The sequence below is a fragment of the Taeniopygia guttata genome, chromosome 14 (genome assembly GCF_048771995.1).
Source record: "Taeniopygia guttata chromosome 14, bTaeGut7.mat, whole genome shotgun sequence".
In the NCBI taxonomy this organism is placed as follows: Eukaryota; Metazoa; Chordata; class Aves; order Passeriformes; family Estrildidae; genus Taeniopygia; species Taeniopygia guttata.
The window spans coordinates 3,294,210-3,321,035 of record NC_133039.1 but is presented as its reverse complement, the minus strand read 5'-3'; the positions used below and the strand labels follow the sequence as shown (position 1 = coordinate 3,321,035).

Sequence of the window (26,826 nt, the reverse complement as noted above, 5' to 3'; positions counted from 1 at the left end):
CTTGGAGACTTCAGCTCTCTACACCAATTGGCTTACACCTGTCAAAAAAAAATCCCAGTATTTTTTCTTGACTCATCTGGAAAATCAAGATGGATCATCCATATTTAACAGGCTGTTCGAAGTGCTCGTGGGAACACGTTCGAGACAAGGCAGAGCAAGACCTTCAGTTCACAGTGTGATACCAAAAGTAACTCAGACATGTGAAGAGAGCATCCATCTGTCTATCCAGAAACATGGAACAGAGGATTCTTAGAGCCTAAGTGATATAGATTACCCTCCTGTGAACTGAACAGGTTCATTTAACAATATGACAGTCCAGCAGGACAGATACCAATGCTTGGTTTCTCCTTTTCGACTTGTTTTCTCTTTTCCTTCCTGCTTCAACCACTGAGTTTCCTGGGACAAATTTCTACATCTCTGCCTCAATTTTCTTCTATTTAAAAAGAGATTAATGTGACAGGGAAGTGTTGGAGATCTCTTAAAGAAAGTCACCACTTGACATATTTTTCTATTTTAAATTGTGAAAATTGCTAGCCAAATGCTAGTTCTTAAATGCAGCTGGTGAATATATAAGGAAAATTGATTTTTGCAAATGACTACATCATTTAAGTGAAAAGTCAATAATCATCTTCCATACCAGCATTTAAATATTTGAGCAAAAATACTCAAATAATAATATCTTCTGGGTTTAGATTTTTCAGTGGAAAGAAGGGAACACACAGTATTAGACTCAATACTATGTTGACAGAGAACACAAATGTCAGTTTGACCATCCTAGAAAAGACATTTTAAAATATATGAAATTAAATGACTCAGGATTACTCATGAGGACATCTTACATTAAGCAGTGAAAACTCTTATTCCAGGACAGTTTTTGGGATTGCTAACAATGTCAAGAAAATGCATTTGTGAAAAACCTGCTTCCCCTGATAAAGAAGCACAGGGATAACAAGCTCCAAAGATGAACACTGTAACTCAAAAGCAGGACAGAATGCTAAAGACTCAAACAGAAATCTCAACACATAATCAAGGGAAAAGGAAAAATCACAAATAAAGTGGCCAAAGGAGACTTCCATGAAAGGGGCAGCAAGATAAAAGGGATTGCTTTGCCTTGTTATAAGGGAGTTTATATAAAGTACAAAAATATGGAAATTTTTCAGAACAAATGCAAAATTATTTTAATAAGAAGATGTAGCTAAGTTTAGAAAAAGGCAAAACCAAAAAAGCCCAACATTACAGTATCATACCAATGGTTAAAGGGTTAATAACATGAAACTTCTGGCAAAGGAATTAAATGTGACCAGCAGGCTCTACAGCCAGGCAGTCCTGGTCAGGTGTTAGTTCACTTTCCTAGAAGAAAGCTGCATTTCAACAAAGCTGAAATTTCTCATGACATGAATTATTTCTGCCAAAATCATATTTTAAAAGAATTAGGAATGTTTTGATAAACATTTCATTTGCAAGACCTCAGGATAAATTTCCATTTCTATTTTTATCACATAACAAAATCTTTATACATTCATATCCAAATGACATTAAAATTAACCTAGATTATATTTTAATAATAACTTAATATTCTATTCAGAATGCAACGTAGTGTCAAAATCTTGTATTTTTCTGCAAGGTACAAATTTTTCTATCTCATTGCTAAATTTTCAACCTTTCCAGCTATTTATTGCAGAGCCTGTACTGTAACATAAGAAAAAGGCAGACTCTTGAAACCCTTGGGTATATTGTTGTTACTCTAATGTGAAACAAAAGGAAATCTATAAGCAAACGTATCTGCAGCCCACAGCATCAGACCAAAATATGAGCATCAGGACTGTAAGTCTGCTGAACACCCTCAGAGTGCAGTGAACTGCATTCACTCAGCTCAGGTGAAGAAATAGGAATTTAAAAATACTTCTGGGTACAGGAACAGCACCTGACTTTGTAGAGTAGCCATTCTTTGTGAACCTTCCTCTTTTCCACCTCAGTTTGGTTTATATTTAGAAATGCTATAAATATCATCTGTTTAATCAAATGAAAGAAATATTTTGATAGATCACTCACTCATTTGTTCTCCCCAAAAGAAAGGCTGCTGATAAGACTGTCTGTTTTCACTGCATCTGTTCACTTGGCAGGAGAAAATAATTTCAGTGGAAACATTGCAAAAACCTACCCTTGCTACCCAGATGCTCTATTTCCATATTTCTGATGCCATCCTGCCTGCAACCACTTCTTTAGATTTACATGAATTAACTCGTGTAGGACAGACACCAGACTACAAAGTACTCACAAAGTAACGATCGCTTTTGATGATGATTTTGGAAGTTCAATGGAAAAACTGTAATCTCTTGTCCATGTACAAAAATAAACATTATGGGATGGATTTAATACACCTGAAAGTTTCATCCCATACGGTGCTTTTGCATAAGTTTCAGAATGAAACTGCAAAGTAGAACAAAGTACACAGGTTCCAACAAGGCAGCATTTGTATGAACTTCTTCCTTCATCATTTCCCCTCTTTCTTAGGGTTACTTCTGCAGCTATCCAAAATTTCTTTGTCATGTAAAAAAAATTGTAACCATGTCTATACAGGCCTTTATTAATAATAAAACTTACTGAGTTTTATTAAGTTTTATTTAAAAACTTAATTTTAAAAACTTAGTTATCATTAAGTTTTTTAAATCAACTTCACAACTCTTTCTTGAGAAAACCAATATTAATCTTCAAATTAAAGTATGGACCAGAGCAACAACAGATATTTGGGTGGTAAATTAGGAATAATTTGTACCTAATCAAAACTGGACACTCAGCCTCTTTAGGTCTTTCCACAACTAAGCTGAAGGAATCTACCAACAAGAAAAATCTGCAGGATAAATCTGCAACCCTGTTCTGGCTCACCAGAGTAAATTGTACTGATTCAAAGTTTGTACAAGGCATAGAGGAGGGGGAAATTAACCATTTTGATCTCAGGGAATTGGCAAAGGATGCAACAAAATGCAATTTTCCAAAATTATGATCCTTCTATTTTCTCCTAAAGCACTGTACTAGGAACACAGAAGACTACACAAAGCACTTAGGATTTGTAAGATAATAATGATTATATGGTGCAGCCAGGGAGTAGGATTTTACCTATTATTACCAAGCTTAAAAGAGAGGTTCCAACTCTGCAGAAGTTTGATGGTAAATTCACATTCTTCTGGAGCACAGTGGCAGGCAGGAGAGAAAAAAAAAATTGTCACAGTTTCTAGCCTGTTTTATAGCATCCAGTTCTAACTGCTGTCAAAATTTTTATAGACATCAAGGAACAGAGAGTAAAAGACAAAAAGAAATCAGAAAAACAATGAAAATGAACTACAGTGAGAGGGTTCTTTTTGCCAATACCCCTTATCATGCAAAAGTGCACTAACAGTCATATTGTACTAAACCATGTGACCAGGAGAATTCTGCAAGCACTGGACAAAAACTCTTGGTAAAATCCTTGCAAGGTCTGAATTAAAAAATAAGCCATCAAGATAAAAGCAGTTGCTTTCCAAATGGCCAGGCAAAAATTGATTGATATAACAAGATCAAGTAGCTATTGCATGTAATTTTATGGCAAGTCTGTATAAAACTTAATATAGCCTCTATTGTGCCTCTTCCAGATAATGTTCTTGATGTAACTGGTTTGTGAGTAGTGCTGGAGAAACTGCAGTGGGGAAAGGCACTTCCAACATCTAATTTGGTTTTGTTCTAAAATACAGACATATTGTCAGGAAATAGTAACTGTTACCAAAAATACTGCTGGAATGAGAAATACTGTGTTTTTTCCAGTGGAAATAATCGTAGGAGATGAAAATACCAAAATAGCCCACACTAAAACACAAAGTCCCTGCAAGAAGAACATGCCCTGATTCAGCAAAACAGGTAAGAATGTGTTCATGCCAAGGGAGCAATGCCCAGTGGAAATCATTTGGCTATGACAATTTTGTTTATGTCCCCTTAAAGTCAGTGGGCATAATGCACCACTAAATTGGGTGCTAGTAGGGAATCTTCCCTTTCCCATGGCAGTTTGGGAGCTATGGCTCCAAATATTGGGAAAACAAAGACCTGAGAACTTCATTCATCTGGGAAAAAAAACCCAAAGTGAAGAGCTATAAAGCTCTGCAACACATTTTCCCTGCATAATTCACAGCAAGATAGGAGCAGAGGAATAGATCATTTAAGGGGGATCTGCTCACTTGCAGATGTTGATAACCCATGGGATGTTTTGGGCTTTTGCCTTTTCCTGGTGCCAGCAGAGGCAACCAGAACCTCTTTGGACCCTCCTAGATGTGGAAAACTGAAGTGTAAGGAGAGAATTTAAGGAATCAGTCCTACTCCAACTCATGATCATGTGTAGCCTTGACACAGTTTGGAGGTTCCACACTTTATGCCACTCAGATCTGAACTTCCACCGATGGCCTCGGTGTGAAGCACCTCTCCTGCCTCAAGGCTGCAGCTTGTGACCTTCCTCAAACAAAAGCAGAACTGCTCTCATCTTGAAAAACAGGTCCTTAAATATTTACCTCAGAATCTAGATTTTAATTTTGGGCTCTTTGATCTTTTCTTTTTGTTAACTTTCCCCCCTCTTTAGTTATTCTGGAGTATTTAATCTCATCCCACAGCTCCTGAGTGGATGAGTTAAGAACAAAATAACAACAAGGGTTGGGATTTTCCAAAGCACTCAGCACTGGTCTAACTCTATTCTCTTTGAAGTCAGCAGGAGTTTTATTACCAACTTCAATGGGAGCAGTTAAGCCAATGCTACACATTGTGATCCTGCATATTCATGAAGCAAGTAGGATTTGCTAATAGAACATGGATTCAAATGGCTGATAAGATTTTAGTGAAAAAGATACTTGAAAAAAAAATCCCAAAAAAATCTCAAGCAGTTCCATGAGCATCAGAAGTATGAATTCCTGCTTTTTTTGAGCTTGATTGACTTGGACACTGCGAAGGGGCATGGGCTGATTGAAGTCCTTCCTGCGGGTGGGTGCAGAGATTTGTGCTCTCTCCCAAATGGATTCACCAGCATCAAATAAAGGATCAGCACAACATGGCAGCTTTTTCTTCTGTAGAAGTAGGGCATCTCTCTTCTACCTCTGCCTGTCTGCTCAAACCTTGAGGGAACTTGCTATTTTTGAGACTGCTACCCTCTATCAAATTCGGCTGGAGTTGGATAATGCACTTAAAAGTTGTGAGGCATATACACACAGGTATAAACACACTCCATGTGAGCATGAAATCCACGTTTTTGCAGGATCTGCAGGAAGGCAGATGTTAAGACTGCTCAGAATCAAGTTTTGAGGCAATGGAAAAAATGGGTTCAGAGCAGATGGACAGCAAACAGCCTCAGATGGATGAAGCACGACCCTCTGAGAACCTCAGCTATGGAGAAAGTGTAAGAAAAGGGCAATCCTTAAGGAAAGAAGAAGACAATAATATAGTCCTTCAGAGGAATTAGAAAAATGGTTGCTGAGATAAAAGTACATTCCAGATAAGAAACTGACACATGTAAATGTGACAAATTGCTTAAAGTACTCAAAATGTGTAAAAAAATACAGGACTTGAAAGGGTGCAGGCTTTTTGAGCAATGGAGGCACTGCAATTCTGGAAATCCAGGGCATTTCCATTCTGGAAAGCCAAAGCATCTATGGCTGCACAAAGAAAATTAAAGGAAGCAGCAACACTGACTGGTCCCTTTGGCATCTGGGCTAAAACAACCCAAGAGGAAGACAGAGAGAGTTGGATACAGTCCCCAAACTCCTTTCATATGGGAATCCAGAGTCCCAGGAACAAAGCCTGGCAATGGACCTTCCCTGCCAAGAGCAGCCCAATGCCAGCCCAGGTGCTCGCAGGCACTCTCACTGCCTTTGGCACCAGGGATGTCCAAAGGAGAGGCTCAATTCTCTCTCCACCCCACAATTTCCACACCGCTGACAACTCAGAAAACAATTCAAGCGGGAATTCAAAGGATCTGTTGAAATTTCAACGAGGAAATCTGAGTGAGTGAGCATATGTAAATAGAAAGAATGAGTAGCACATAATTACATCAAATTGTTACTTAGCAAGGGAAGTAAATAACCCAAAATATGCAGAGCAAAAAATGGCAATGAATTAGAACTAATTACTTAAGGCTAATTAAAATAAGAATGGCTTGAATTGAAATATGTTAATAGCATTGAACCTGCTTTCTACCAGGGAATTTCAATAAAAGTGATAATATCACTTCAACCTTCACCTGACAGGGGGAGGAAAGTTGGGATTTGGAGTTCATGGCTGCTTGGGGACACTGACCACAGCAAAGCATTATTTATGGTGGAATGGGCTGGATTTTTCTGGCAGGTGCAGATCTCGTGGTCATGGGTAGAAAGGGATTTTCTTGGATAATGGATGTGAAGTGGAGAAAATACTGTGACAGGCAGAAGTTAAATCCCTCGAAGACAAATAGATCCTGAGGTACCTCTCCATGCTGGGAAATGCTATGGTTAAAGAGAGAAAAAGAGAAAGGCATGGAGATAATGAGATAACGAAGAAGGAAAGAACAAGAGAGACTGAGGGAGTGAGGAATGAAATAGATAGGGAAAGCTTAGAGCCATGACAAATCATCACCAGCTTCAATTACACGAGCCTGCTGGGCTATGAAATCTGCCAAAGGTCACTGGATTCCTGTCTTTGCAACTAAAAACCAAATGGCTTTGCTGGTTCCACCCCATGGCACCACTGTCTGGTGGGAGTGCCCAGGGACCAGCAGCCTTGCTGATGGGCACTAACAAGCTGGTGCAGAGAGCACAGACAGCCCCAGTTAGGAGATGAACGTGTCAGAGCCATGCATCGACTCCCAGCACTCTGCCAGCACGCCAAAGTGCCCCTGTGCCAGCAGCTCAAGCCCTGCCACAGAGCAGGGGGAAACCTGAAGCAGCAGCAAAGCCTGGTTCAGCATCTTCTTGCCATGCCACAGAGCCCAGCTTGCGCTCCACCACCACCCTGTGCAGGCTTCTGCTCCAACACACCCTCAGCCACAGCCTCTGATCCCAGCAGACTTGGATCCTGGGGCTGAGCTGGGCACAAAGCTCTCCCTGCTCCTCCAGGAGCTGAGCTCTTAGTTGTGTTTACTGCCTCATTCTTTCCAGTCCCTCTGGTTCACACTGGAAAACTCTTACCCCTCCCACAGCCCTGGGATTCCCATAAAAACCAACAGCTCCTCATCCCAGCACTCTGCACAAACGGGTCACAGAGAGGATGGAGGGTGGGATATGGCAGCAATGCAGCCTTTCCACTTTCACTCCATCTCCTGGGCTGGCTTTTCAGCCAGCTGAAGGAAAAGCTGGTGCCAGGCTTGCTGCCAGCTGATGAATCCAACTGGCTTCATCTCGGATCTGTGGATCTGAGAAAGCTCCAAAGCCAGAGCACGGCTGGGTTGTGCCCAGCAGGTATGGGATGCTGTGAAATATCAGAGAGGAGCTGCAGCTCCAGAGGACTGCTCTGTCCATGACAGCCTTCCCAGCACGGAGCAGCTGCTGAGACTGGACTGCAAAGCCAGTCAGGAGCAAGAGGACAGACTGACTGAGGTGGTAATAGCCCTGGATTGAGTGCCTGAACTACAGGCTGTGACCTACTGATGAGCACCTCCTCAGAGCTCCCTTTGTACTGAATGCCACCAGGACGGGTGACAGTGGGACACACCCTTGGAAATGTCACCCTACTGACTACCAGGGCTCTACCTGGAGCATGCTGGTGGCTGGAATGTTATTTCTGTTGGAATCTGTGGTATTGATGATCCCGAGATTGTAGAAAGTCTCTGTCTTTCTGCCCCGCTGCCAAAGCAGAAGCCATAATTGGTCTGTGCTGGTTTCAAGGTTGTTTATTCTGTTTATCTCTAACATGTTCTGCTGCCCTGCCACAGCTCTGTCCTGCAGGGCAGCGTGTGGGGCTCTGCCCTCAGTGGGATGGTACAAACATTAAATACCAGAAACTACCTGTGCTGGATTTACAATAACGTGCCAATATCTGTCACCTACGTTGGACAGTGTGTCCCCAGCCTAAACCAACAGAAAAATGCCAACACCATAGTGAAACATGGAGGGCATGAAGAAGGAGAAAAAGGACAAGGCACACCCAATTTCCTCCATCTTGTCCCCTTTGGACCCCTCATCTAGAATCCTAAAATTTTACTTTTGCACCCGTGTCACACTTAATTATTATTTATATCAAACACTCAGAGCTGGTAATTCATCCTGTGAGATTGAAAACTCTTTTCCATGGACAGAGATCACAGCCAGTGTCTCTGGGGGCTCTGTACAGGGGGGCTCCTGACCCCCTGCCAGGGTCCCAGACCTGCCAGGGCAGCCAGAGGGATGCCCTGGATTCCCACAATTTCTGTTTCTCTAGTCTCCTTCATAAGGAAAAACATTGCTTAGAAAAACGGAGTTCAGACTTGCTGCTCCCCCTGTGCACGGAGGAGCTGTGGCAGGCCAGGAACAGGTTCCTGTGAGCCTGCTGCCAAAATCCTGACACTGCTGTCACTGCCCTGCCTGACCCTCTGCCTTCCAGGGAGGGAAGCCCTGGCTCTGCTGAGGATGCTGCCTCGGCAGACACAAGCTGAAAGACATTTCCTCTTTGTTTCTGTGCTCAGTGTAATGAATCCTGCCTCCCACTCAGATCTGCTAAGTAAGAGGAGTTACTGTGAGTAATCCCCACTTCGACGTCTTCGGCTGTAATCGCAGAGAAATCACATTAGCTTTTTTTTCTAGGACAAGGAGAAATTCATCAAATTGCAATCCAGGGAGAGCACACACAAGAGAGAGAGAAAGCCAGCAACACACACATACCCTGCAACAAAAAAAAAATCCCAAAGTTGACATTTACATTTCAAACACTTATAACAGCTAAACAAATAACAGTAATTATAGTATTTGCATACTTTGTTAAATAATTGTTTGTTAGGTGAAGGCAGCCTGTGTATGTCTGTGTGTGTCTGTGTGTGTGTGCAAGGAGCAGATGCCTGAAACCCTGGGAAGCAGAACAGCTGCTGCTTCCCTTCCCAGGTGACCTGTTTGCTTTACAAAATGGTGACAAGTGTCCCAAAGCACTGGCTGGGAGGGTTGGATGTGCTGATATATGCACAGAGGCATGGGGCAGGAGGCCCTTGGGTGAGTAGGACAAGGACCATGAGCTGTAATCCTGCTGCTCAGCACCCACATCACCCTCCTGGGCACAGGGACAAGCTGAGTGCTCCACACATGAGCACCAGCACTTGACGAGGTGAAGCTCCAAAGCTCTGAGCATGAATTGAAGATTGCAGAAACACTGCCAAGAAGCAGAGCTTTGGAAGAAAGCAGGGGAAGGCACAAAAGCTGGACAGAGGGAGGCTCTCCACCTTGCAGTAGGAGTTGCTGAACACCCCTCTGACGACGATGCCTGACTCAGAGCCCACAAACCTGGCTGGTGATTTCCCTTTGCTCCTGCAAAAGCATCTCAGCTTTCATCCCTTTCTGCTCAGCTCCTCGGGCAGACAGCTAATTGAAGGGTTTTCCTTTCATTTCTAGTACAGAAAATCCAGTAAATGCCTTTTAGTCTGCACAGTTTCCCCATGATTGGCTCTGTCTATCCGCTCACCACTCCTATCCTGTTTGTTTTGTTGTTTTTTTTTTTTATTAGACTTGAATGATGCAAACTGGTGGAGAGAGGAGAAGCCTTCTGCCTCTCCTCACATGGTCAGTAAAGGTGGAGCTGAGCCAGAGCCACTGCATCTTTTCACACCTGGATGGAACCAGGTCAGGCAGCTAATGCATTTCTCAGGCTCAGTGGCTACTTGCTGGAGACACACAAATGCTGCTCGGCTGCTTGAGTGCTGGAGGCTGGGAGGAAAAAAATTCCAGCAAGAGACATATGTGTCAGAAGGCTGAGAGGGATGTGGTGCCAGGAAAGAGAAAAGTGATGCACACACACAGAGCTCAGCTCTGTGCAACAGGAAGAGATGCAGATTGAATAAAAGGCTCCACGACTTTGAGACTGCCCCTCACAGCACCAGTAAAGAGTTTTTTAAAGAGGGTTCATTAAGCATAAGAGCGAGTGCTGGTGTCCTGTTCATGGGTGAAATCCCAACTCCAGAGGTTAAAACTGTCCCTTAGTCTGGCAGCAAACCCCTGCTCACTCTGACCCCCCCACTCAGACAGTTTGTCCCCCCAAGCAGCAGGAAAGTCACAGTCCCAAGGAGGAGCCCAGGCATTCACTGCCTCTGATCTGTGCAGCTCAGATTTTTAACTGTACAACTAAGGGCATCCCATGGGGCTGGGGAAGAGAAATGCTCCAAAATAACCATTCTCCCCTCAGAACATTTTCATTGGAAACGTTTATATTTACCCTTCAGAAAAAAAAAAAAAAACAACTTTTTCCTGATTTTTTTTCTTTAAGTTGAAAGAACATTTTCCAGTTCAACTCTTGTCCTTTCAAGTAGAAATGTTCAGTTTTCTTTAATGACTCCTTTCTCCCCAACTACTCTGCTTTTTACTTGGAGTTTTTAAAAAAAAGAGATGAGGAAAGGAAAACTAACAAAACCAGAATGAAATTTTTTCCATGAGTTTCAAATAACTTGAAAAAAAAAAGATTTTATTTAAGCTTTATGAGTGATTTTGAAGGATGCAAGAGCTTTCAGCAAACTTTTTTAAGTAGGTCAAAAAAACTTCTTCCCAGGATTAAAAAAAAAAAGCCTAAACAAAAGTCCTTAATGTGAGTGAAACAATGTGAACCAGCTCTATATAAAAGCTTTGTCACAACTGTCTGTGCAAAAAAATCACAGAATTATAAAATCATAGAAGAGTTTGTGTTGGAAGGTTCCTTTAAAGGTCACCAAGTTCAAATCCCCTGTCTGGCCAGGGACACCTTCCACCCACCCAGGTTGCTAAATGCCCCATCCAACCTAGCTTTGAACACTTCCAACAGTGGGGTAGCCACAGTTTCTCTGGGCAACCTGTGCCAATATTTCACCACCTTCATTCTAAAAAACTTCCCTTTATCTAATCCAAATTGACCCTTTTTTTGTTTAAAACCATCACCCCTTGTCCTACCACTACTGGCCCTGCTAAAAGTTTTTTTTGTTGTGTCACAATACCCAGCACAGGGGCCACGTGTCAGCCAGGGCAGAGCAAGGAGCTTTGGAAGTATACTTGTTTGGGACAAAATGGCAAAAAATCAGAGAGAAAAGAAGTGTGATTCCTGCTTCCCTTTAAATAATAATTACAAAAAAGAGCTTATGGAACCAGACACATTTTCCTTCAAAAGATATTTAACACTTCATTTTGCTTCGTCCTTTTCTGAATACTTCTTAGAAAACACAAAGGCTTTAAACAAAAGGTCATTAAGAGATAAAGAATTGAAGCTCTTCTTGCAAGAATGAAAGGAGAAAGCATCTTGACATTTTTAACGTTCCCCCCCCCCTTTTCCAAACTGAAAATTAATCAACATTGATTTGATTTCACACACATAAGCCTGTTTTGTGGAAGTGGCATTTGCTGACAGAGAGCTGTTTCGACAAGAAAACTCCAGCCAGAGGAGCACACAATATTCTGCACACCATTAGGGTACACAAGCTGCAAGGACACTGGTCTCCCAGGGTTCATCATAAATCCTATCCTTTTTCTGGGTCAAGAAACTCGTAGCTGTCTGGAGGTTATGCTAACACACCGGGGTTTGGGGACTGATGTTGAGATCTGAGGAATTCCTGTTGCCTGGAATAGAAACAATGAAATTGTTCCAAGGCACCATTTATTCCCAGGTGCCTGCAAGCTGTCATTTCTGGGGAAGATGAACAATCTGAGAAGATCTAATGTCTTCAGAAATAATTCAGGAAGACAGACTTCATTCAGGTGCCCAGGTCAATAATGAATGGGACTCGTGTGAGTCAGAGGAGGACAGAGGGGACCTGAGCAGCAGCTCTCCAAAACCAGGTGAGCTTGTGCAGCCTTGCAAAGGGCACTGACAAAGGCTTTGAGCAGCTGGGACTGGAGGCTGTGATGCTTTGAGAGGCTGAACCTGGAACAGGGACTAGACAGAGCTAAGAGAATAAAGCAGAGATTTATCAAAAGGCCTCGATGGATACACCTTGGGCAGCACAAGAGCCCAGCCAGGGCTAAACTCTAGATGGACCCAAAATGGTCAATAAATGGACAACCAGTCACGAGGTTTCATGCTTCTATAAGTTTTGGTCCCTTTCCATATTGGGATTAATTGTCCAGTTACAGCTTTGGGTTATGAAGTTCCATCCTTCTTGTTTGCTCCCCTCAGTTCTTCATTGCTTATACTTTTGGTCCTGAGGCTTGTAACACTTGTCCTTGGTCTCAGGTTGGAAAAGGGTTGTTTTGCCTAACTTTGAGAAGAGTGCTTACTAACACTTCGTATGAAGCTCAGAGCTACACACCTAGGCAGCACAGAATCTGAAATATGAAAGTTAAAACCCAAGGCATCAGCCACAGGTGCTGCAGAGGGGCTGGGGGAGAGCAGTGAGGACCAGGGGCTGCAGCAGCCCTGGGCTGGCAGGTACAGGCCAACAGCAGGAGGCTGCTCTGCCAGCATAGTAAGGACCAACATAGTCTTGAACCTTGGGATACTCCAGCACCCCAGTTTCCCCCAGTAAACACCTTGTTTTATCTTGCCTCCTTTCACCTCTCAGTCAGTTCTAGTCTAAGGAATTAGACTAGACAGGAATTCTCTAACTGGGAACAAACAAGGAATGCTATGAGCATGGAGAATTGCCCTTAGGTATTTGACAAAGAGCTGTGAGACACCCTGAATGTGCCACAGCCTCTACCTGCAGTGAAGGGTCAGAGGAGGGATGAGGAAGGAACAGCATGGAAAAAACCACAGGATCATTGAGACTGGAAAAGGCCACCATGACCACTCGTCCCTATCACAAAGAACCACCCACTTCCCCATGTGACACACTAAGCCTGGGTACCAGAACCAGTCCTGCTTCCCTGCAGCACTGCCCTGCATCCTGTCCCGGCTGGCATTCACTTTCCTGCTGGCATTCCACTGCTCTGGAATGCTGTGGGTCCCTGTATTGATGTCAGGGAGCAGAGAAAATGGCAAGGGAAAAGCAAACAAAGTGAATGAGAAAAACATAACAAACCCAGCAGAAAAGCCTTCCCACGCCACTCTGTGCTTTCAAGTAAATGAGGCTAATTAACTAATTGCCTAAATGATTAGGGCTATTTTTACCCTTGTATGAAGGCTTGGCGTTATTGCCAATTCCTTAAGACTCAGTGCTGAACTCTCAATTTACCAGGAAGTTAATGAAGCAAAGCCCCTGGAGAAGGGACCCTCAGGGCAGAGCAGCTGCCAGGCCAGGGCTGGGTCAGGGCTCAGGTGGGCACCTCTGCAGCAGGGAGGGATCATCTGCAGCAAAACCACCCCCTTGGGTGATGCTGTTTAACACAGAAGTTTGGAGCTGTTTGCTAAAATCTCCCCTGCACCTGAGTCTGCCCCAGGAAAGGATTTCTCTCCATCAGCTTCCCACTGCAGGCAAGATGGTAGAGGCTGATTTGGAGGAAAGATTTCCCACCTGGGTGAGAGGAGGGGATGGCTGCATGCCAGCCCTGCTCCACGGAAGCCCATCAGATCTCCTGGGCAGAGCCAGAGTACCCTTGGACAACTGGCCCACCCTCCACAAAAGGATCTACCTGCTGTAACCTCGACTGACCACACTCACTGCCCCAAACATGCAGCCCCCAGGCAGGAACCAACGCGGCAAGGGCTCCCTCCTTCTGCTTTGAGAAAATGCTGTTTTCTTGGGGTTTGAAAGAAATCTAGATGTTTTCTCCTCTTCAGCTAAATGCCAGAGTCTGAGCTCCCTGGTGGCAATCTCAGTTAACTCCATTACAATCCCCCAGTCATTCTGGCTGAAGAGCTGGTCCCCTCAGGAGCCAGAAGACTGATAGCTCTCCTTTTCTGTAACAGATCTCACCTATCAGCTCTAATGAGGTGACATTTCAAGCCTGGCTCTTCTCTCTGCACAAAGTACACAACAGTTTGGGGTGCCAAATCTCTTCCAGGCATGCAGGTGACAGCCTGCTGTCCTTTGGATGCAGGAGGGAGCTCTCCTGAGAGTTAGCTCCAAGATTCTCTTCAATGCTGGACCAGCCATGGCTTGGTGTGGCTGAGTCCTGGAGACCCCCAAGGATGGAGATCTCACAGCCTTTTCTGGCCATCTGTTGTGGAGCTGTGCCACACTCTCGGTGCACATCTCCTTCTGAGTACCCAGCCTGAGCCTCCCAAGCTGCCTGTGTGCCCTCTGCCCCTCTGTGAGGCTGCCTACTGCTCTTGGGAAGAGTTTGACTCTGTAAGCTCTGTCCAAGCAACTGTAGTTACTTCATGCTGCCTTTCCAACCTGGATCCTGCAGGATGAGGAGTCTTTGGATGCCCTGGAATGTTGGTCTGGCAGTGCTGGTGAAGGGAACCAGCACTTCACACCAAACCAGAGCAAGAAAGCCACAGACTTCTTGGGTCAGCTCCCCCCAGGCACTTGTGCCTCCCAACAGGGCTCCTGAGCCCCTCTCAACTCTTGTGGTGAGGGTCAGTAAGATGAGGAAGCAGGACCAGATGGCAACCACTGCTCTGCACAGCAATGCAAGAAGGGCATCTCACAACTCTGTTATCAAGGAAATATGATTCACCACAATTTTTTTTTTATCTGTCTTTCTACCTGCAGGCCCTCTCCCCAAACTCTGGTCACCTTGCTTGCTGAAAATCCCATTTTGGTTTGGGCTAGCCAGCTTTTGCTATTGAAAAATATCATGTTTGACTAGTCCAGAGTGGAACCTCTGTCAGATCAGGTTCTTTTATCTTAGAAAAGATGAATACTTTCTCCTGTTTTGTCAGGGAAGCACAGAGAGCCATTGTTCCAAAGTTTTGTAAATATAAAACAGAGATTATGGTCCCTGGGGTGACTTGGCAGGAAGCTTCACCATTTTCAAGGGCCTTCCTGCGTGTGAAGTGGAAAGAGCAATGTTGCCCTGTAGCTCCCTGATTGCAATGTACTTAGAAATTCTTGAATATCTGGCACAAGACATGCTGTATTATCTCCTACCTCATCTCCTGTGTATAAAGCTGGCAGCTTGATCAGGGGAATTATTCCAGATTTGTGCTGTCCAGAAAACAGCCTGACAGGAAGATTTGCAAGTCACATCTCCCTGCTCAGTGCCATCTCCTGCCCCATTGTTCAGGAACCCAGTAGAGATGATGAAATTTGGGCTCCTCACCCTGGGAGAGGGTTGGCAGTCCCAAAGCAGAACTGGCAGGCAGTTCTCACTGCCTGCTGCCAGCTCCAAGGGCTGCTCACTGCCTGTTCCCATCACTCTCAATGTCCCCACCAAGACACTGCCACCTCAGCCACTACTGCAGAGAAATCAAATGCTGCCCTTTCCACCCACACTTAGGGACCAGCAGGGAAACTGGATGACACTGGGGAGCCCAGGAGAGGTCAGGCCTACTGCAATATTTACAATACAAGAGAATAGCCAGGTTTCTTCATTACCTCCAAGCCCACATAGCAGTGGAGATGGAGAGGATGCCAGGACTCAGCCCTAGGGCAGGTCCTGCTGGAGGTGTTGGGGCAAAAGGAGTAAAAGACTGGTTTCAATTTACCAAGTGCCTCTTCCCAGCACATCTGCAAGTCAGATTAAATTTCCCAGGTTTGCCTTCTGCATATTTTATCCACTTACATATTTGCATAGATTTAAACACAACACAAAGCTGCAGACACCATCTAAAGAGGCTGGAGGGGAAAAGGGCGGGAGAAGTTTGTCCTTTTTCTTTAGGTTTATGGAATATTCTGTTCTCAGAGGTTGGAGAAGGGGCATTGCCAGGCTGGAGCAGTGCCAGTCCCTCACCTGAGCAAGCTCTGCTTGGAGATACAGGCAGGAGCCATGGGAGACCTCAGCAGGTGGATTCAGGGCAGGGACTGGCACTGGTGGTGCTGGGACAGAGCATCCAGTAACCTCAACCCATGCCAGTAGCACCTGAGAGAGCAGGATGTCAGTGCAGAATTTGCTGCATGGCATCTCTCTAGAAAGTGGAAAAATCCCTTGGATAACCCAAAGGTTTCATGGGAATGCCCCACTGGTGCATTCCACAAGAGGTCTCTGCAGAGGTACAGGTAAAGCACAGTTTAAACACACACTGGACAAAGAGAAGCACCATGTTAGATGATTAAATCCCCCATGTACCTGCAGAAGGTGGAGAATAGATCCTGCTCACCAGAGCTGTGAAACATGAAACATATTCACCTGTTGCAGGAATTAATCCTTTTTTTTTTTTTTTTTTTTTTTACTAGCAGAGAGTGGCAGAGTTGTGCACACAGAAATCCTGTCTGAAATGAATCCCTGATAAAGAGGAAGCCAAGTTAAAAGGTGAGTTTTACTACCTGCCAAGGCTTTGGGTTTTTAAAGGGTCTCTTGTAGAATTACTGTATTAGCAAGCTATTACAGGGATAGAATAGATATCAAACTGCTATGCACAGCAAGAAAAATCATGAAAGTTTTGAGATGGGAAGGAAACACAGAAAAATGAGGCAGAAGAGGGGAAAAGGGGGAGAGAGGAGAAGCAGTGATGTGCAGAGGGGAGGGAGGCTGGTAAATGATGGAAGAGATAGTGGAAAGGGGTTGAAGAAGAGAGCAATGAACAGTGGAGTTGGAAGAATAGAGAAAGATAGAAAGAGGAGGAGAAAGGAAAAAAGAGATAAATGAGGGCAAAGACCAACTCATCATTTTGCAATTCCACCCCGGTGGAGAGGAAAATTGATGTCTGGAGCTTTTTTATGGCCAACCTCCTGGGCATGGGACAAAAGACAAGTTATTACCCAACCCCAGGTCAGGTCTGTAGCCTGCCAGCTGCCTAGACACATTCAGAGAGCCCAGGAGAGCTGTAAATCAAGGGGGCCAAAGAGATCAAGAGAGGCTGGGACCAGGCACAGCAGTGAGCTCAGCAGAGCAATACAGCCACAGGAGAGGAGCGAGCTCAGGAGCAGCACGGGCAGACAAGGAGGGCCCAGATCAGAGGGCTTTGCTCATCTCTCCTTCACGCCATTCCTAAGGACGGCACTCCCCCAGAGATGCAAGTCCCCCTGCATTTCCTCCTATTTCTCTTCTTATTGATTTCCAAGCCCTGAATACCATTTATTTTTGCTTGCTTGATTCACTCATTCATTGAATAAAGGCTTCATCACTATTATTATTATTATCCCCGTCATTGGGCTCCTCATCACACATTATATTATTTGCATTGCAGAGCTGGAAGATTTCAGGTTGAGGCAGGAAATTTGTGTGAGTTGTTATTACTGCAATCAGATGAAGTGAGAATTGGATCGGCGGAGGCTGCCAGAGCACAGCTCTCCCAGCAGGACACCGAGCCTCTGCCCAATCAGGGAAAGCTGCTAACTCAATCTGCAGGTCCCACCAGCAATCTTGGACTTGCCTTTGGTGTCCCACCTCTCCCTCCCATCCCACTTCCCAGCCCCACCAGCTGCCAGCAGAGAACGGGGAAATGCAGCAGGACAGGAGGGCGAGGAATCAGAAAGGACTTGGCGAGATTGCACATTTTCTGCCTTGCTGATGGTATTTATTAGACAACAGAAAATAGCTATTTTACCATCTGCCTTGTAAAAAAAGAAAATCCTCATTAAATTAATGGAATGTGCAGCTGCTGAACAGAGTGTTCCTCCTGCGGCCGCCTCCCCATTAGCCCAGCACTTGCTGGAGCAGGGAACCAGGCTGCCAAAAGGAGCTGTGGCTGCTGTGATGGGAGAGGATGGACAGACAGAGACAGACAGACAGACAGCCCCCTGCTCCTCCCAGCCCCGAGGTCATGCCAGGGGACTGACAAATGCCCTGCTGCTGCAGGCAAGGTGTAAGCACTGCCTTACCCATGGTGTTATGGAGCAGAGGGTGCATCCCCCTTCCTGCACACACCCCTGCTGGGCCTCAGCCTGTGAAGGGAGCCAGAGGGCTCAGCTCAGCAGGCTGAAAGTGCCTCCTTTTGCCCAAGCACAGCCTGATCCAAACTCCAGCTTGAGGAGGTCAGTGTTGCTCACTGTCATTTGTTGAGCAAGGCAGGGTTTGCAGGTGAGGTCCCAATTTCCTGACCTCTGCCATCTCAACAAGACCTAGTCCATCCATCCCAATCATCCATCTCTCCATCTGAGTTCCACCGAGTTGATGTTTGCCCTGAGGTATTCAGCTGGAATTGCCAAACCAAAGAAGCCCCAAACAAGCCCAGAGGAGTTCCTACACACAAACTTTTGTTTTGGCTGAAGGGAGACCAAAAACAATGAGCCAAATCCTTTCCCTATCCCAGCAAGACAGGTGCACCACAAATCCAAGGCCCTGAATGATTTCAGTGATGCTGACAGAGAGAGAACAGCAGCCAGTCTTACTCATTCTTTTCTGCTGAACAGCACTGAAGGGGTTTATGAGAACCTTTTCTTCTGATACTGAGCAGTGTTTGATGGTGAAGTGATGTCCAAAATCACATATTACACGGGGCTTTGGGGAGCAGATCCACCAGTTTGCATTGCCAAATTTTCCAGGAGGTACCAGATACCAAAACATGCTGCCTTGGCTCACTGCCTCACCACTTCATCACAAGCAGTTCCTGGAGAGTTTTATCTCCAACTGCTTTGGGCCTAGCAGTTCTTCTCCTAAGGAAATAAAGTCCTTTGTTAGTTGCCTCAGCACTGCTGATGTTTCAGGATCGCTGCAGCATAATCCACATTTAATCCTCAATTGTGTTTTCTGCAGTAAACCCCTCTGCTAATGCCGGGGAGCTCCCAGAGCCTGCACTGCTCCTCTGAAGCTGCAATCCCTTCCCTGCTGCCCTCTCCTCCTCTTTCTAGGAGGCTTTTCTATGTAGGTGTTTCACCTAGGTGAGTTTTTACCTGTCCTTCACAGGGAATTTCCTCTCTTAACTCACTCCTTCAGCATTTAGGAAGCAGCTGGGGAAAGCTGCTTGGGAGACAGGTCCAGCTGCTGAGAGGTTGCCCCCATTGTGTCTGTGGTGGGAGCAGGAGATGGGCCCCTGGGTTTCAGCAAGCAAAGGGAAGTTACAGGACGACAGCATGTTGAATCACCTCACGCCAGAATAAATCCTGACATAATAAGCCCTAATGCCGCCAAAGAAACTATTACAGTCAGTTACAGAAATAATCCACATTGAAAATCAGTGCAAATACCTCTCCCCAGTGGAATGACATGGCTCTAGAGGATCAGTTCCAGTCAAAGATGATCATTTCATGTTTACCCAACAGATGAGGGCAGCTCCAAAAGTCAAATGTTTGTTGCCAAGAAAGATCTGCCTAAGTGAAAATTTTCCACCTCTCATCAAAGAGTTGCTTTCAAAAGCGATGAGCAAGTACAAAAGGGAAGACCATGAAAGGCAGAGATCAAATCAAAGTCCAGAAGGCTGCTCTGACTCTCTTACACCACTGCCTTCATTCCTATCAATCCAATCAATTCGCAGCAGCAAGGGCAGAACAAACACCAATATGATTGTTTCTTTAGCAGAAATTTTCGGGTTTTCAGAGGCTAATGGCAAAATTTCTCCTAGCCTTTGCCTGTGTTGCTGCTGGTCTCAGGGATTTTAAGGCAGGACCCTGTCTGCAAGTCTATCTATAGCATCAGTTGGTTGTGTTTTCAGGGATGTAGGTGTCTTGGCAGGTGTGGATCTGCCTTGGGCAGTCGTGGCAGTGCTACTCTCTCAGAGGAACCTGTGACACAGGACCACCAAGCTGCTGAGCTTCCTGCTGGAGAGACTCAAAGGCTGGTTTAGAAAGCAGGTTAGCCAGAAAGACATGGCAGAGTAGCAAAAAACCAGGGGCTGTAATTTCTTCCTTGGAAAAACATTTGCTTTCTTAGGGAAAAAATAAAACTAATTTCATGCAAACAAACATATACCCCCAAGTTCCATTAATTAAACCTTGAAGCCTGTCACAGGGAATTTTGATAAAAATGTTGACATTTTGCAAAGTTGCCCTTGGACAAATCATGAGCACTGAAAGCCCTGAGACAGGGAGACTGTGGGGAGCGATTCTGCGCATGCCAGAGCGTTTGGGAAGGACATTCATCTTCCTGCAGTCAGGTGTGTTGGTAATTCCGTCATGTTCCTCATGTGTTTGTCCTTCCCATAGCCACGTGCAATCTGCATTGCACGGGGGCTGTGGCAGGACTGTGAGAAGGCCAAGAGAAGGTCGTGTGTGGCTGCACAGAGGGAAAATGCAGCGCGCCCCTGGCAGGCTGCGCACGCACACGGCTCTGCGGGCTCCAGGTGCTGTTTGGAAAGGAGGGACTTTGTGCCCGTGTGTCTCCTGCTGCTGGCACAGACACGGAGCTGCATCACTTCACAGAGCCCAGCACGCATTTTTACATTTTTATGGTGGCCCAGGGTCAGGGATGCTGGCTGGAGCAGGCAGAGGTGAAGCAGAGCTCCGAGATTTGGGGTTACTCATTTCCGTGGGAATTGGTGGAGGCACAGGTTGGCGCAGGTCTCCAGGACATCTCCAGTGCTCAGGGCCTCGCTCAGCAGGATGCTTCCCTCGTGAATCAGAAATGCTGGTGCTGAGGCTCTCTCCTGCTTAGGAACATGCTGATACATCACCCCTGGCCCAGGTCTCAGCTGCAGACAGCAGCCTCCTCATACACACACACACAGACCCATGGCCACCTCAGCATCCATGGAGGAAAACCAGAAGAGACAGACAGGGAGGAAGGACCTCACCCTCCAGGTCTGCCCTGGGGCTGATCTACAAGCGAGGAGTCGCTGCTTTTGAACACCACAAGTCTCATCTCAGCATCATTTCCCCGGCTTGTGCCGTGCCTATGGGAGCACTCAGTTCACACTAACAGATCTGAGCGTCCCCGGATGATTAAAGGAAGCGCTGCCTTTTAAATCGCTCTGATTGGGGTTGACGGCTGTGTGGAATTGGACACTTGGCTCTAATGATGTGTGAAAATCTCCCTGCTGTGACCCGTCTTTCCAGCTGTGGAAAATAAGGAGAAGGGTGGAGGAGGGGCATAAAAAAAACCTTCAGTGGGAGCCCCAGATCAGACAGAGGTTTGTCAAGCAGGACAGTCCCTCTGGGGCTCTGCTCAGTGCCTGTGTGAGGCTGAGAGGTGGCTCTGCTTCACAGAACTGATGGGGATGTGTGTAAATGTGGCACCAGTGGCAGCAGAAGAATTGGGGTCCTGGTCTAGTGCAAAAGCATCTGAGCCACACTGGAAGCTCACTCCCAGGCAAGGCATGCCTGCCAGTTCCACGGCTGGGCTCCATCCTGGCTCTGGTGGCTGGTCCCACCAATATTCCCATGCTGGCATTGGGGGGGAGCTATCCCAGACTGAGGTGCAGCTGGTGTGTGCAGGCTGCCAGGGCACTGCCGTGCTGCTGGGGCATTGCTCCAGGCTGGGACTCCTCTGGGTGAGACTGTGGTGAGCTGGATCCAGCCCCAGGGCCAGGCAGGCATGACCAGCCCACAGCACAGCATGGTGGCCTCAGTCGGGTCCCACAAGCATGGTAAGAATCGTCTGAGCAAGCAAACCACGCTGTCCCTGACACACAGAGGACACCAGCTGGCACCTCCTGGGCTTAGTCTCCACCACTGCTGCTGTCGGGGACCAGCCAGAAGATCTCTGCGTGAAGGCAATGCCAGCCCAGCCCATTCGGTGCCTTCTGTCCCCATCGCCTTCCCCCGTTACTAAATCCCTGATGACACCTGAATTCAAGGCAAATCTGGCCATACACAGTCAAATCCTTCCTCTCCAGACAAATTGGCTTCTTAGAGGCCCTCCTCACTGAGATTCGCTGTTCTGTGGCAGAGGGGAATGTCCAACCGGGCTCTGAAACAAAGGATGAGTTTCCTCAGGCCCAGATGGGGCGTGGGGGGGAGGCTGGGCACGGCCGGAGGTGTCCTGCAGCGAGTGACCCTCAATGTGACATTGATGGCTCTTAATTCCTAAGCCTGCTTTGGAAGGATTTCAGTAGATCCAATTTAATCACTGCAGCCTCTTCATCTCCCCTGTCTCAGCTCAGGGTAATGTTATGCATTCTCCTGCACCGCTTTTCTCCAAGAACTGGCCACCCTCCTCTCCCTCCGGGGAGCTCCAGCGTGAGGCCACCAAGCCCTTCACCTGCAGCACGGTGTGGGGCTGCCAAAGCCACAGCTGCCCTCGGCCTCTTTACCACCACACAGCCCAAACAGCATTTGCTGGATTTCCTGTGCCTGTGGGAGGACTCATTGTCGAGCTAACGAGGGGCACAGCTCCCTGCAGGTGCACCCACCACCTCCCCACAGTTGCATAGCATTAAACATTTAAGCGCCTGTCAAAATGTTGTAACTATTTTTTTGTCTTGTTCCATTAGCTTCATTTCGAAAGGCCACCACCAGAACTACTGAACATTTATTTCTATTGAATCCAGCTTAGAAGTTATGATCTGAGGAAGCAGGAGACAGGACAGTATGTTCTGCGGCACCGGCTTTTCCCCACCACCGCTCAGCTGAGACACGTTGGCCTTTGAAATATCATTTTTATTCTTACCTTAGAAAAGCTAAAATAAAGAGATTGAATCTTCCATCTGCTTGATTTGCTTTTGCTGTTTAAATAAGGTACATAAATATCAGTTAGGTGGCTGCCCTGTGTAAGTTTTTGGGCTGTGTGTTTAAACACCTGGCATAGTTTGTGGTACCAGCCGTGGGAGCTGGATTTCCTCCCCAGATGCAAAATAAAGCGTGGTTATTACATGATTTTCCTGTTGCTAGAGAGGCACACACATGAATCTTCCTCCCTCACTGCCTGTGCATGAACAATGTCTTATTATGCAAATATGAGGAGTATTAGACAAAAAGCACGGAAGAAAACCAGTGGAGCCAGCAGTTTAGATGGAGTGAAGCATGGGCAGGGGTGGGCTGTGGGGATCAGTGATCCCCAGGTTAGCTTTATGTTTACTTTATCAGCAAGAAGTGCAGAGCAGGAGGGAGTTGCATGGGGCTGGGGACACCTGCAGCCCCCAGGGACACTGGGGAGATGCCCAACACATCATCCCATGGTCACAGAATCCTGCACCAAGGTCACTGCAGGGCTGAGCTCACCCAAGCAAACCCCGAATTTGCATGAGGGAGTTGGGTTTGCTGCAGGACAAGGGGACAGCACTGCTGCTGGCAGCCCTGCAGACAACAGCCTCCCCTCCTTCAGAGTAAAAAACGGGAAATCTAAAGCCTTCTTAAAGACTTCCCTGCGTTTAAGTTCCTTGCTATTTAAAGACATGTGAGAGCCCAAGAGTTGCAGCCCGGCTGCCTGTGCCTGGATGCTTTGCGAAGTTGTAATCCCCACCAGTGACATCACAGGCTGTTACCATGGGGATGTCACAAACTCAGAGCTGTGACTTCATCACAGCAGAGATCGGGAGCAAGGGAGGCAGTGCTTCCCAGTGCCTCTGGTAATTAGCAAACTGGCATGGAAAATGAGGAGGAAACACACAGGACAGGGACATAAAACCATTTAGCAAGTATCGTCTATTGGAAAGCATTCCCTCATGAGAAAGCGCCTCCTTAATGTATCCTGAGCTCTTAAATAACCCACAGAAGGCAGGGAATAAAATAGAAATTATAGTGATTTGTTTTATTGGGCATTTCATTGAGTAATTAAGAGGATAATTATGAGAAGGAACATTAAAAGGCGTTACTCTCAGCCTTCATCCTGCTTTAGAGGAGTATCCTCATATTGGATGTGCAGCATCATCCAACATTGTCCTGTGCCAACGCAGGTTTCCCTTCAGGGAGGAAGGCATGCTTGGATGTGAGAAGGGGTGAAAAACATCTCCCTTGTGGCCTGACAGGATGCCAGAGTTCTGCCAAGAAATGCAGGGTGGGAACAGTAGGTTGCAGGGAGCAAACCCCACCTTTACGGCGTCTCCTGGCACACGGTGTCAGGTCCTTGTGCATTGTGTGTCATGCAGGGAGAGGCTAATGGAAAAACTGGAGAGAGATCAGTGTGGTGCAAAGTACTGATGGAGCACCACAGCCAAGGCAGAAGTGGCAGGAAGCTGGAAATCCAGCTGAAAATTCAGCACAAAGGTGACCCTGCACCATGAGGGCAGCTCTCACCCACCCCCCTTCTAACACCCATCCCCTCTTGTGTCTCCTCTCCTTTGGAAAACATATACAGAACTACTTGTTTAACTAATCCAAATCCAGACACAATTCAATCTAAGCTGCCTCTCTAAGACTGCCAGTATTTCCCACAGATGAGGAAGCCTAGGTGCTGGCCAGCACATCCATGAAACACATCAGTGAAACAAAGTCCCCAAATCTGCAGCTCCTTTCTGACGCCAGCACATCTCGCTCCACCCCATTTACCCACCAGCACAGACACACTCCAACAGAAATATCAGGACATTAGGTCCCACCACAGGCTTCCTCTGGAGCCCATGTCACATGCTGGGGACTCCAATGCTCACAATACTCCCACCTTCTAAGAGGCCCCAGGTGAAAACCAGCCCCAGTGACAGCAATTTGTCCACTTCAAGTCCCCAGAGGTCACTGCAGGGAGCAAATGTGTCGATAAGGGAAATGCAAACAGGAGTGATGGACATGATGAAGAGCAAGAGCTTCACCAGAAACAACAACTCCCACTGGACAGGCATCTATAAACACTGAGATGACAGATGAGCTAATTCCCACTATTTCCTCAAACCACTTGCACAGGTGGCAAAAGAAGCAACCAACCCACCTAGATAAATGAGAAACCCAAAACTGCAATATCACAGTGCTGACCAGTTGCCAAGATCTAAGTTGCCCTTAGGTCCTTGTTTGCTACAAAACATACATTTAGGGAAGCAGACTGAAGAAGGCTGGCATGTTTTAAACTGGCCTCTGTTTTTCTCTCTAGGGAAAAAAACCCTTTTTTCTCCCTTGAGAGATGGATGTGGCAGCCATAATCCAGTTTCTATGCTGGATTTCAGGGACAGTGGCTTGTCCGTGTTGAGCCCAAAGCATCAGACAACTGACAGAAAAATCCACATTCAGGAAGTCACCAACCCTCCTTTTTCTTGTCCTGGGAACCACAACTCCCCTCTACACTCCCCTACTCATAGGGAGCAATTTCCATCTCTTCAAAAGAGAGTAAAATCGGCTTTTTGGCTGCTGGCTGGCCCTTCCAGGCACGGGAACAGCTTTCTGGGAGACTAGAGTGCTCAGCACAGCCCTAAAACAAGGCTCCTGTTTGAAGTGCATGGATTGAGGCTGGATTAAGAAAACCCAGGAGGAGTGCTTAGCTCTGCTCCTGCTCTAAAAACGCTGTTCAGCAGCAGCAGCCACTGCAGCTTCATCCTGCTCAGCCCTCCCTCCGTGTGATGCCTTCGAAGGGCCGGGGAAGCGGCGATTCCGTACGCGCCATTCGACGCGCTCCGGGAGCGGGAATGGCAGGGCATGTGCTCAGCCTCCCAACGCTGCAGGAGAACCCAGAGAGGAGCTGATCATCCCTGAACCAGGAGCAGGGAATGGCAGGGTGTCGCCCCGATTCTTATGTTTTTCTAAAGCCTTCTGAGTTTACATTCTGTTAGAAAACTTTCCCACACAATTTCTGTAAACAACATATTGTTTTGCGTTCCTTCATAAGGGTAGAGAAACTTGATGTACTAGTGGTTTGTCCAATGTCTTTGGAGAGGTGGCCCATTCACTCTCCAATCCACTGTCACCTTTGGAAAAGTATAAATACTGGAGTCAGAAAATAAACTCTCTCTTTTACCTTGCAAAATAGCAGGTGGCTCATGTTGTGCTTTCACATGTCCTATAGTGACAGCAGGGCTCTGCTTCCACATGCTGCTGGAGCACCCAGAGCAGAGCTGATCTGGTTCTCACTAAGGAGGAGGATCAAAAACCTCCACAGGGCAGGGAAAGAACAACAGCAAATGCAGGACAAAATGCCACCACTAACCCCCACTAGAGCCTGAAGATCCTTGCACTGCTTGGGTGTTGGAGAATGGTTGCAAGAGAGGGGTCATGGATCAATGGGACAGTTATTCATTGATACCTCTGTCTAAGACCCCAGAATCAGAATCGGGCTGTATCTGGCCTGGGAACAGAGCTTGGGAAATAGGCTCTGTGTCTAGGCCTGGGTAACTGTACAAGGTCTGCCTAGGCCTGGGAAATAGTACAAGGTCAGAATGAGGTAATAAGGATGAGCATATCCTTGGAGATATGCTTGTACAAGAATAAGCTGTATGACAAGATGTGCCCAGAGAAGATGGGATGTACCATGACGACGTGACCAGAGATGAGAAACTTGGCTTAAGAAACCTAGCTATAGCTGTAAATGCACATAGGCTAAAAAGAACTAAAGACCTTTGTAAATTGACCAATGAGAGCTGTTGCTGACTTTGCTTGTAGCAAACCCTATATAAACTGACAGGATTTTTGAATAAATGAAGCTTGCTTATCAATCATACTGATTGTGCTTGTCTTCCCGCCGCCTGCGGCTTCACTTGGGTGCAGGCAGACACTTATCTGTGGCTTGAGACAAGTTTAGAGAATCCCTTCTGAAGTTTCCCTTTTGCAAACACCTTATTTCCCCCCTCTAATCAATGCAATGAGCAAGCTTAGTGAAACACAAATAGGGAACAGAGCATGAAACAATTTTCCAGCCCATACCTGAAAGTGCATCCTTCTTTTCTCAACAAGCAGCAGGGAGGACGTTGCTGTCTCTCGGTAATTTTCCAACATCCTGTGTTGCAGGTAGATTTATGCACTGATCATAGTTGAAGCTGTTAATAAAAAAGTGCAAA

The 26,826-nt window shown here is 46.3% G+C and overlaps 1 protein-coding gene across 7 annotated transcripts in view; it reads right to left on the bottom strand.

Annotated features, from left to right (window-relative positions):
* ELFN1 (extracellular leucine rich repeat and fibronectin type III domain containing 1) overlaps positions 1–26,826 on the bottom strand; it is a 104,731-nt gene that overhangs the window by 55,881 nt on the left and 22,024 nt on the right. For all 7 annotated transcript variants that reach the window (XM_032750984.3, XM_072935500.1, XM_072935494.1 and 4 more), the window contains exon 2: positions 26,693–26,805. The gene's annotated coding sequence lies outside the window, so the exon portion shown is untranslated. The remainder of the gene's footprint in view (positions 1–26,692; positions 26,806–26,826) is intronic.